Raw genomic sequence first — 12,500 nt, forward strand, 5'->3', positions numbered from 1 at the left:
AGTTAATGAAACAGTAGGCAGTTTGCAAGATTGGAATGACGGTCTATTTTATTTATTAATTATCAATGCGATGTAAACCATTATCAGTGAACGACATAATTTGTATTGTGCGGGTCTATACAAGTTTCTATTACATTTTACCAGAATATTTAAGAGTTGTCTATGAGAGTTTGATTTCAGGAAAGTTATAACTTTAAATATTTTATTTTATACCGGAACATTGATAAATTTATAATAAAAAGTATTCAGATTAAATACAAATTTATTTTATTAATATAAATGAAAATCTGTAACGAGGATCGACAAATTATCCTGAATTAAAGAAAATGTAACGAATCTTGTGCATAGATAACTGTTCATTTACTTGCAATTTGTATTTTTTATATAGCTATGAAAGTTAAAGGGAGATTTTTCTTTAGAGATTTGTACGCTACGAAGTGGGAGAATCCTGAGATGAAATACCTGAAGACACTTCTTAATTTATACTTAGAAACCATGTACTGCCGGAAAGGTGGACCCCTCTATCTAACGTTCGGTAGCAACTCTCCACAGCAATAAAGTTTAAAGTCTCATTACATCAGCGCAGACTTTGGGCCTTTTGTTTTCCTGTTGGCTGAATGGGGGATTCCCAAGGGAATAGATTGCCTATTGTACCCGGAAATGAAGGAGTGCATATTCCTCTTGTCTTTATTGTGCTCAATGCAGCTGAATGCACGGCCGACAAATTTATTCGAGTTGGGTTTGATACTAAAGGGATTGCTTTCACTTCCTTGAATATAGTGCAAGACTAAAAAAGCTTAATCAGACAATGGACAGGCTGAATAAGGTTTGGAAATCAAATAGACCGGAACTGCATACATCTAGTACGACCTGTGTTATTATACCCATATGATTTAATCATTTTGAAAATAACACTTGAAGAGTAATATTAGAAGTCAAATTACAGGAAAGATTTAATACCGTAAGGAAATAACGGAAGGTCCATATGTAAGTTAATAACAAGAGGTAGATGGAGATGCCCTGGACATGTCCTTTCCAAATCCCAATTAGAAAAGAACGTGATACTGTCTGCTAGGCTCCTGTTAGACCAGGTGAGCTGGAAGGCCAAACCTACTTTATATATATATATATATATATATATATATATATATATATATATATATATATATATATATATAAATTATATATATAGATATATATATATATATATAAATTATATATATATATATATATATATATATATATATATATATATATATATATATATATATATATATATATTTTATATATATTGTAAGCTTAATGATAAATAATATTGCCAAGACCAGGAAGAACATTCTTTTATTGTACGAGCTTTCGAGGTATAAAACCTCATCATCAGGCTGAAAAAATCGACAAGGGATGAGAATCAATAAAATTACAATGAAATGAATTGTCATAATAAATCTTCAGCAAAAATACTAACGAAATATATAAATGAATGTGCAATCGTACGAACAGACTAAACAACACCAAACAAAGTGTAAACCACAGTGAATCTAAATATTATAAAAGGAAAAACTAACAAATCTCCTTCGGAGGAAGCGGCTTCATTTCTCGTCCTTTTAAGTGGTGGCGGGAACCTATAAATCAGACCGCATAACATCCATCACACACCGAATTTCCGGCCTCCGTCAGCGCCACCAGGACGAATGAAGAAGAAGAAGAGGAGGGAGAACGAGAAGAATAGGATATAAGAGAGGAGAAAAAGAATCAGAATGACGAGCATGAAAAAAAACTAGCGACTGGAATGAAACAATAACAAGTAAAATATGAGACGAAGTTTATTCGGAGCAATCGAGTTTTCTGCACAGCCGTTAAAGCGTATAATCAAGGCCACCGAAAGTAGATCTATCTTTTGGTGGTCTAGGTATAATGCTGTATGAGCCGCGGCCCATGAAACTTTAAGCAAGGCTCGGTGGTGGCCTATTCTATATCGTTGCCAAAACCACGATTATGGCTAACTTTAACCTTAAGTAAAATAGAAACTACAGAGGCTAGAGGGCTGCAATTTGGTATGCATGATAATTGGAGGGTGGATGATCAACATTCCAATTTGCAGCCCTCTAGCTTCAGTAGGTTTTAAGATCTGAGGGTGGACAGAAAAAAATGCGGACAGAATAAAGTGCGGACGGGCAGACAAAGCCGGCACAATAGTTTTCTTTTACAGAAAACTAAAAAAAAAAAAACGGGAAAGCAGCTTTCTCCCTTTCTGATCGGCGTTTGCAATGATGCAATGAAGTGTGGATTTCTTGAACATCATCTCTCAAATATACGGAGCTGGTTTGTAAAATGCTGTAGCAGTGATCATTTAGGTTTGCCCCTCATATGTATGCCTTTGCCTGAGTTCTTAATAGGTTTTTGTTTTCCAAATGATAATCTAATTTAGGTCCTACGCTTTGAATTCAAATATTTCTATATCTCTGTCATAAATGTACCGGCATTCGTTATTCGCTAACTGTTTTCCATATCTGTGTTCAATTTGCCTTGGGGATAAGTTTAGGTAATAATAAGCTTTTTGCATTTAACGTTGATGGACAAACACATCAGGATCCTGAGAACTAACGGAAAAAAATTGTTTACTTTACGGACAATGAAAAACAACGAAGCAATTCGTGTTACAAATAACAGAAAGGAGTGAATATTACGAAGAAAGAGTAAAATGGGCAGTAATAAACACTGCATAAAAGAATATATAAAAAAAGATTTACTACAGAATTACGGAATGCTCTTCCCACTCAGGTAATCGAGCGTTGATATTTCATACGTTCAAATTTGGTTCAAATGCATTTTTCCTGGGAGGCGCACATCGCTCTCATTTCTTAGTAGAGCTGTTTTATCCCATTTGTTTTTCTTACATAATTTATAATCTACTCTTTTATTTCTCTTTTCGTACTGGACAACTCTCCTTATCAAAGCCTTCGTGGTTGTGGCATCTGTTTTCCCAAAATCCTGTCGTTCTCCATCCCATATAATGGCTCCCGTAGGAGGGTAGTGCCGTCAGTGCACCTCGTGCGGTGCAGTGTAGGCATTACTTGAGGTTCTTCGCAGCGTGCCTTCGGCCCCTAGCTACAACCCTTTTCGTTTCTTTTACTTTCCTCAACCCTCTCCTAACAATTGATTGTTAGTACAACTGCGAGGTCTTCCTCCTGTTACACATTTCAGACCTTTTACTGTCAATTTCCGTTTCAGCGCTGAATGACCTCATAGGTCCCAGTGCTTGGCCTTTGGTCTAAATTCTATATTCAGTTCAGTTCATATAATGCCATGCCACTTTAATTCCTACAACTGCCTGTTTTATGTTTATTATGCTTTCGCAGCGGAGCAATAATTCCTCTACCCGGCTCCTTTGGGGTGTCCAACCACTAATTCATACGAGTCCCTACCATACTGCAACGCCAAACTTGAAATTCCATCAACTACAGCATCATTCAAGTCCTCAACCTCTTCATTGCTCCCTTACGTGCTCACCATTCTCAAACTTAACTCACCCTTTTCACTCACGCTTCAGTCGACGCAGCCTCTCTTCAGAATGCTCACGCTATCGATCCAGTCCTGCATTCAGGTCAGGCAGCATCCATTCATTTGTAGCTTTGATTTTCCACTTTTTCATTGGCCTTTCTCTTTTGATTCACTTTATGGCAGAACAACATATTCTTCCAAGTATTGCTACGACATGTATAGTATATATTTTAAAATTATATTTTTACAAGGAATGTTACATTAAGAGGAGATAGGATCAAATAGACTTTTACATGTAATAACATCATTTCAGCTATATTAGATATTTTTTCCTGTTCACACAATCCTTATGATATATATATGGATCTTGTGTTATTCTCGGTTGTTTCACCGTTAAAGTCGGACATGCTGACTTAACCTGCTGTTCCCACAAGTTACTCATACTAATCTTGTTGATATTCCATTTGATAATTTTTACAGTTTTTTTTATTTATAGCGCCTGTTCCTCTGTATATTATCTTTCATCTGGAAAACTTTAATTTCTTTTAGTTTTTTCATTTTTACAGATGTTCATTGGTGACTGAATCCCTTTACATTTGTTTTTTTGGATCGCTGCTTCATGTCTCTTCATCTAGTGGCTTTTTTTTTTTTTTAAGGTTCGAGACAGGACACGTGATAAACAAAATCAGAAGGGAACTCTTAAGAGTGAGACTCAGGGTTTTAATCAGGGTTATTTCCGGAGGGAGTGTCAAGTACGCCTCTCTTTCTTTCTTTCTCCTCCTTTTCTTTCTCCGAGAGAGAGAGAGAGAGAGAGAGAGAGAGAGAATCTTTTAGAGAGATAGAGAAATGGAGGATAAAATCTTTTACATACATAAGAAATGGAGGATGTTATGAGTATGACACGTAAATCTATAACATCAATTTATTTATATAAATGCATACACAAATCTGCTCAGAGAGAGAGAGAGAGAGAGAGAGAGAGAGAGAGAGAGAGAGAGAGAGAGAGAGAGAGAGAGAGAGAGAGAGAGAATAAAATCTAAAATCTTTTATATAGATATAAGAAATGGAGGATGTTATGAGTATGACACGTAAATCTATAACAGCAATTTAGTATATACGTGCATACACAAATCTGCTCAGAGAGAGAGAGAGAGAGAGAGAGAGAGAGAGAGAGAGAGAGAGAGAGGGGCAATTCTTAAAGATAAGAACAACAGATATTTCCCAATCAAGTTCAGACAATAGATAGACATAGCGACCAACCAATAAAGGTTTTAATATCTCTCTCTCTCTCTCTCTCTCTCTCTCTCTCTCTCTCTCTCTCTCTCTCTCTCTCATGAAAGAGATCACTGCTATTTTGGCCGTTCTAAAGGGGCTCTGGTAACTGAGGTGGTTAAAGTAATACAAGGGTGACCCTAGAGTTACGATTGTTAGGATGAAATTGAGTTTCTGTTGCCCATAATCTCACCCCCTGAAGGTCCTCATCGACTTGTGTTAGGTCTTTGTCGATGGGTAAGTGATTTTTAGATTCACAAATTGGTTCCTCTAATGCTCCCTCTCTCTCTCTCTCTCTCTCTCTCTCTCTCTCTCTCTCTCTCTCTCTCTCTCTCTCTCTCTCCCCCAGATTTCACAGTCCCATTCATCTTGCTTTATTTCTTTGCTCTCTCTCTCCTTATTTTACACGAACTGTCGGCTTGTGCGTCTTCTCTCTCTCTCTCTCTCTCTCTCTCTCTCTCTGCGACCAGTCCCCAATCTCCCTACTTCTCTATCAGCTAATCTGGTGCATAAATGAGGATCAAAAGGTCCCCGGGAGAGGATTAGAACGCCGAGATTAACACCTCGACTCCAAATCCATCAGAGCTTTCCATTTTTCCCTACTCAACAGGCCTTCGGAATTCCCGCATTCATCGCAATTCTAAAACACTTTCCCTTCCAAAGAGGCGTTTCCCCAAAACTCGCCTGGATTCCTAGGAGGAGCTGTATTCCATGTATCTCATTTCTCCTTCTTCTTCACTGGAATGCCAGCTGATGAATGAAATTCTGGTTGTAAATTCATATGGTAATGAAGAGTCATTTTAACAGTGCTGAATCTTATCTCGAGGCGGCACTAAAATATTAGTTTGTAGGTTCATTGTGCGAATAGAATTTGAAACGGTTTCCTGCGTTGTTATAATTCTATATCCACATTCTGTCGTTTTGGAAACATTTTCTCATCATCTCTATCCTTGAAAATGGATTAGATAGTAGTTTTGCAGCCAGGTTTTAACTCTAATTATGAACAGTTTTGATGCTCACTGCAAAAATCTTTATTCCTTTTGCACTGCATCTTGTAAAGCAAAAATAGGTTAAATTTTCCTCAAAAACAGCAAATGAGAATGTTCTGTCTTCCTCCTCTACTGTACAACACTATGTTATTTCCCCTTCAATACTTGTGTTTGCCTTTCTTGGAGAGGCAACTTACTCTTCCAAGTTTAATTTAAGGTAAGACAAGTGCTTACAGCTTTCGGGCGGATGATGCCATGTCGGTAAAGCCAGTAGCCTTTGAGGATTTAACCAGCCAGTTCTCAGTTCTAGGTTACTGCTTGGTGTAATATGTCCTTGTTAGAGATAATCGAGGCAGACTGAAGTGAAACGTAAATGAAAAAAGCAAGCAAGGCCGACACGTTATCATGCTCACATTATTATACGCAAATGTATCTGGCAGGATTTAGTAAGTTAAGGAAGAACAATGTGTTATTCAAAAGAAAAGCAAGTAAGGAAAAGAAATGGATTATCAAATTTTTATATGTTTGCAGATTTAATGCATCAATTAAAATGGTTTATCTATACAAGTAATGGTTGTTTTGGCAGAAGTATGGAGAACTGGATGTAGGTAACAAGGACAAATGTAATGGTTCAACATGCAGGGAATAATTTAGGAGTAATCTACGTACAAAGGAATTACAACTGAAAACTGCATCTGCCTCGGCCATCATTCAAACCTGGCCCTTTGGTTTAGATACCACTATAAAAGTAGATTTTGACTAATTAGCTATATGTAGTGCTGGAGTTACTTATAGTTTGTTAGTCACATGCATATGATCCTGTGATTCACAGAAACAATTGTCATGGCTATAGACTTTCTTTCTCCACTGAGAATGAACTATTTCTATTGTATATTTTCCAGTATATAGAATATTGCTACCCGTTTCTCCTTGTGATGTTTTCATTAAGGGGGCCGCTGACGCCATAAGGCCCCATTGTAAAATAGGTGACAGTTGCCACCCTATGATTGAAGGGATTTGCTTTAAAGTTTTACAACTTATTATGCAACCAATACTGAAAATACACAAGTTCCTCGACTAGATACATGGACATTTGATTTCCTTCCCATTATTCTCTGAGTCTAAAATTCAGTTTTCACTTAAAATAAAGTCTCCGAGAATGCTCAGGGATTTAGATGAAATAACAGAAGAATAGTTGATAAAGTTTACACATATTGGTATCAGCACAGCTCTATTGTTCAGTTTTCATTTCAGTATGAATCACATTAACCATCAGTTCATCTTCATAAAAACAAATCATATTTACAGAGTGAACGTCAGTCCTTCCATGATTAGGGTCAATTGTGGCTTAAAAACTATGCTAGAGAGAAACGCGAATGGCATTTCTGTACAAGTGGCGCTGAAATCACTAATGTCATGTTTTCTATGTGGCGTAGATTTCGCGGAGTGAGTGTTCATGATTTGGAAAAGAACTTCATTGAGATTAGGATGTTCGGAGATAAGTTTGTTAGGCGAAGTCTCTCCACGCTCCCATTGGGTCTACCTGGCTTAAGGGTAATTCTATCACCTCAGATGTTTATTCCTGACACTTTCCGACGCACTGGAAATAAGGCATTCAACAATTTCCTTCTGACACTTTTGACGGGAAATTTTCCCATACTATCCATGGAGATGCTCTTATATTCCTTAATTTTCCTTCAGAGGCCGACGTTACCGAACGCAATTCGCCTCAAAGTAAAAAAAAATCAGGTGGTAATAGTATCCCCCTTCCCATTTGATGTCACTGTAATTTTTTTTCTTTTTTCGCATCTAGCTCCACAAACCCTTTATTGATTTCTCCACTTGCTATACGCACCTTGCCTTTGACATCACTGCCAAAGGGCTGTTAAGTAATTGGTTTCTGCGACTTATAGTTCCGAACCGTTCAAAAAAACCTTGCGTAAGGAATTCCCAAGAGCCAGGATTCCCGGTAATCTTTAGACTTTGTCCTATACATAACAGGAATGAATCAACGTATTCAGGGATGTCGGATGTCAATTTGCACTAATTACATACGTTTTTAGTACTGCATTTAGGCACTTAATTCAGAGCACCTTAAAGGCGTATATCGCCTGCTTTGTTTCTGGTGCTCATACAAGCACTTAATACAAGGCGACATAGGGAGGCTTTTCGCTCGATCCCTTCTCCGATCACTACTAAGGCTTGCAAGGGACTGGAATGTTAATGGCGGTAATTCATGTAGAGGCCATAATCTAATCTGCTAAAAGGTGTTTAAGGCAAGTCATAGCCAGGTCTGTTCCCTAATCCCCACGCATCCGTTGTCTGCATTATTTACATTGTTGACATTAGTTAAGAGATTGTTTATGCTCCGGTTTTACTGCCTGTCATCCCATTAGTGGTTCTTGTGATACATTCTTCCGATTACAAACTCGAAGTAAATAAAAGTGATGATAAACCTTGATTGCATTCTCTTTGACTTCCATATTTCCTATGTCAGCTTTGGACACTGATCCATTGTTTCCATGTTTTGTTTGTAGAAGAAATGTTATCGGAAAGTGCAAAGGATTTTCAGCTTTAACGATCCACGAATTAACAGTTTTTTAGCTATTCTGGTTTTTCTAACACTTTATTTCAACAACTTGCAGAAATAACCGTCTAGGACTTGTTTCTCTCTCTCTCTCTCTCTCTCTCTCTCTCTCTCTCTCTCTCTCTCTCTCTCTTGTATATATATATATATATATATATATATATATATATATATATATATATATATATATATATATATATATATGTTCGTTACTTATACACGTGCAAATTTTCATGTTCATAAGCATTAAAGTCAGATATAATTTAATATCTAATTCACTATACATCAGGAATAGCTTGCATGTCAGTGTTTGTTCATCCATACTTGTAAGTGAGTTTTGCTATCACTTCCTTACTTCGTTTCTACATACCGAATCCAGTGGAAGACATCTCAAGGCTATGCCAAGAGATTTATAAAAAATGCAATCAATCCGATGAGAAAGGGACGTATGAGATGAGTAAAAAAAAAATGAATGAAAAGAGGGGTCTGGTGATTGAAAAACTTTTCGATACGGCACGTCTTTGCCTCTTAAAAGAATGCAGTGTGCGAAAAAGACTGTTCATTTGGAGCAGAAGAAGAAGAAGAAGAAGTAGAAGAAGGAGGAAAAACGGCCGCGGGAAAATGCAATACAGTTTTGCCTGTACAATGAAGTCATAATTGAAACTCCCCGGTTTTAACGACCTCTCTGTCCCCAGGCGTTGAACAGGACAGCGTGGGGAAGGAAGAAGTGGTTGGTTATGTCTCTCTGTTTATGTCTGTGTGTTCGTGGATGAATTTTTTTTTTACATTTTTTCGAAAGACCTGAACGAAAACTAATAATGTTAGCGGAAGTGGCAGGCGAGATTTATATGCCAGTGGTATGTGAGGCGTGAATGTGTGCTTTCTGTGAAAGCATAGACTGGCTCAGAATGCGGGGAAATAGAATTGTTCATGGAAGGAAGAGTAAAGTAACTTTTTTGTTGGTATTCCAGTGTATTTATGTGTGTGTGTGTGTGTGTATGTTAAGAGGGCATTGTGGCTATTTCAATTACATATGTATCTGGTAAAAGTGACCAGCTGGTTTGATATATATATATATATATATATATATATATATATATATATATATATATATATATATATATATATATATATATATATATATATATATATATATATATATATATATATATATATATATATATATATATATCTATATAACTCTGTAACTTTGGGACTCAGCTTGAGTGCAAATGGAACTCATAATGTTAAACGCTCCTGCGCTGGCCATGATTCGAACCGTGGCTTGGTTTAGAAACTGTGAAAGAGAGAGAGAGAGAGAGAGAGAGAGAGAGAGAGAGAGAGAGAGAGAGAGAGAGAGAGAGAGAACAACCAGAGTTATATTGTGTACATCAGGCTGAATTTTGGGGCCATTACGTCTCATCATCAGGGCTGTAAAATTATGCAAAATGTAAAAAGAAGAATGCAGTCTTTAGAATAATTTGCAATCTTTAGAATAATTTGCAATAGGTTAAAAGCTTAAAAACATATAATTTGTAAAATTTATAGAAATATTCAGTTAATAAGAAATGAAGATCAGTTCCTTCTAAAAGAAAGACCAGTTGTTCAGTGAAGAAACACTGTTCAATAGTCGAAATTCCAGAATGCGGAGTAAGCAGGTTTTGGATTCCTGGGCAACAACATTAGAATTAACGTAAGAAAGTAAAGTGATTACTTCTTGCAGCGATTTTGTATATTAGAAATATTCTTTTGGTTTAAAAGAATTTTTGAATATTTTTGTGGGGACTCCGTCGTCTTTCGCGATCTTGCATTTTGGGCAAGTAAAACAATAGACCACAAAGATCTCATCAAAATATGAAGCTTATTTTTCATGATAAAACAGTGAACCCAGTATCTTGGGATTTTTAGAAATGTCTGATATCCAGTGACGGAAATGTGTACTGGATTACCCCTTTGTGATAAAAATTTAAATCTTGTCGAATGTACACAAGGAATGGAGGCATAATACTGATAACGAGCAAGTTGGCGCCAGCTACGCTTGCTGGAACCCGGCGCTGCCGTCTCCCAAACTCTCCCGATCCCCTACTACCTCGCCCCACCCCGGGGCGGACAAACAAGTTTGCAGGATGAGGGTAGATGTCTCCCCTACCCTCCCGTTCCCTTACCTACCCCGCCCCCACCCTGGGCGGACAAACTGGTTTGCAGGGGGTGGGTGGCTGTGTCATGCCTACCCTGCTGTCACCCGAGGGGGTACAAAGAAGATCCACTCAGATTTTATTATTATTGCAGATTTTGAATCATTAGGTACAAAGTGACGGGGCTAGAACGCATATACTTAATTCAAAAGGCATTTTAGTGGAATGAATAAATGGTACCTTAAGATCAGCAAAAATCAGGCTGTACCAGAGTTCCTAGGCACTTTTCTGACGGATGATCTGAAAAGTAGTATTTCTAGTTAGATGCAGGACAGAATGATAAATATAGCTCATTAGTTATTGCAGCCACAAAAATTCTTGACATTATGCAGGAATCTAGATCTGTAATGCTTTATACGTTCAATAATTGATCACTTTATTATTATTTTTTTCAGTCTAAATATAAGTTCAAGGATTATTTGAGCTATGAATGCATAACACTCACGCATATTCAGATACATATAATTTGATAGGTTTGATTTACGTTTATGCTATTTCATCACACTAATATTCTTCATAATCTTATAAAGGGAATATGAATTATGATTGGTATTGACTGAATGTTATAAGGTACGAATTTTAACGCCAAATAAAAAAGAATGAGCAAAATAAAGAACAAAACAAATGACAACAACACAATAAAAAAGAAGAGACGTTCGGGCCTCCCCAGAACACAATAAAGAAGCATAAATGAAATTGACAGCCATAACCCAAGGAGTCTTCTGAGACTCAACCGGGCAGAAAAATAGTCTTTTGAAAAGCGCTGAACTGGAGGTGACTTCGGAAAAGGCCGGAGGGGTGGGTGGACAAGATACGCACGCAGGGGGGAAGAGGAATGGGGCTAAATGACTTATGGACGGGATGACAAAACAATGATGCATAATGGGGGCTAGGAAGTGAGCAGGTGATGTGCTTGGTCCCAGTGATTAAATGAGGGGCTTGCATCGTATTAGTTTTTTCTTTTTTTTTTTTTTTTTACAAATTCAGTTAATTCTAAGGTTGTGGTGATGTATAATCTTCTATGAACCATTCGGAAATTTTGCTATTCAGTGACTTTTTAAGAAAATTTTCAATATATATTTTTTCAATATATATATTTTTAAGGAAATTTTCAACAAATTCAGTTAATTCTGTGATATATAAACTTCTTTAGTGTATAGATGAACCATTCGGAAATTCTGTCATTCAGTGACTTCTTAAGGAAATTTTCAATATATATTTTTTTCAATATATATTTTTTAAGGAAATTTTCAATATATATTTTTTCCATATATATTTTTTAAGGAAATTTTCAACAAATTCAGTTAATTCTGTGATGGCGGCGATATATAAACTTCTTTAGTGTATATATGAACCATTCGGAAATTTTGTCATTCAGTGACTTTTTAAGGAAATTTTCAATATCTATTTTTTCAATATGTATTTTTTAAAGGAAACTTTCAATATATATATTTTCCATATATATTTTTTAAGGAAATTTTCAACAAATTCAGTTAATTCTGTGATGGTGGTGATATATATGAAAAATTCGGAAATTTTGTCATTCAGTGACTTTTTAAGGAAATTTTCAATATATATTTTTTCAATATGTATTTTTTAAAGGAAACTTTCAATATATATATTTTCCATATATATTTTTTAAGGAAATTTTCAACAAATTCAGTTAATTCTGTGATGGTGGTGATATATAAACTTCTTTAGTGTATATATGAAAAATTCGGAAATTTTGTCATTCAGTGACATTTTAAGGAAATTTTCAATATATATTTTTTCAATATGTATTTTTTAAGGAAATTTTCAAATTCCATATATAAGGAAATTTTCAACAAATTCAGTTAATTCTGTGATATATAAACTTCTTTAGTATATATATGAACCACTCGGAAATTTTGTCATTCAGTGACTTCTTAAGGAAATTTGCAATATATATTTTTTTCAATACATATTTTTTAAGGA

The 12,500-nt window shown here is 36.0% G+C and overlaps 1 protein-coding gene across 1 annotated transcript in view; it reads left to right on the forward strand.

The window, feature by feature from the left end:
• LOC136832210 (vesicular glutamate transporter 1-like) overlaps positions 1-12,500 on the forward strand; it is a 63,313-nt gene that overhangs the window by 14,166 nt on the left and 36,647 nt on the right.

Source organism: Macrobrachium rosenbergii, chromosome 49 (assembly GCF_040412425.1).
Source record: "Macrobrachium rosenbergii isolate ZJJX-2024 chromosome 49, ASM4041242v1, whole genome shotgun sequence".
Lineage (NCBI taxonomy): Eukaryota > Metazoa > Arthropoda > Malacostraca > Decapoda > Palaemonidae > Macrobrachium > Macrobrachium rosenbergii.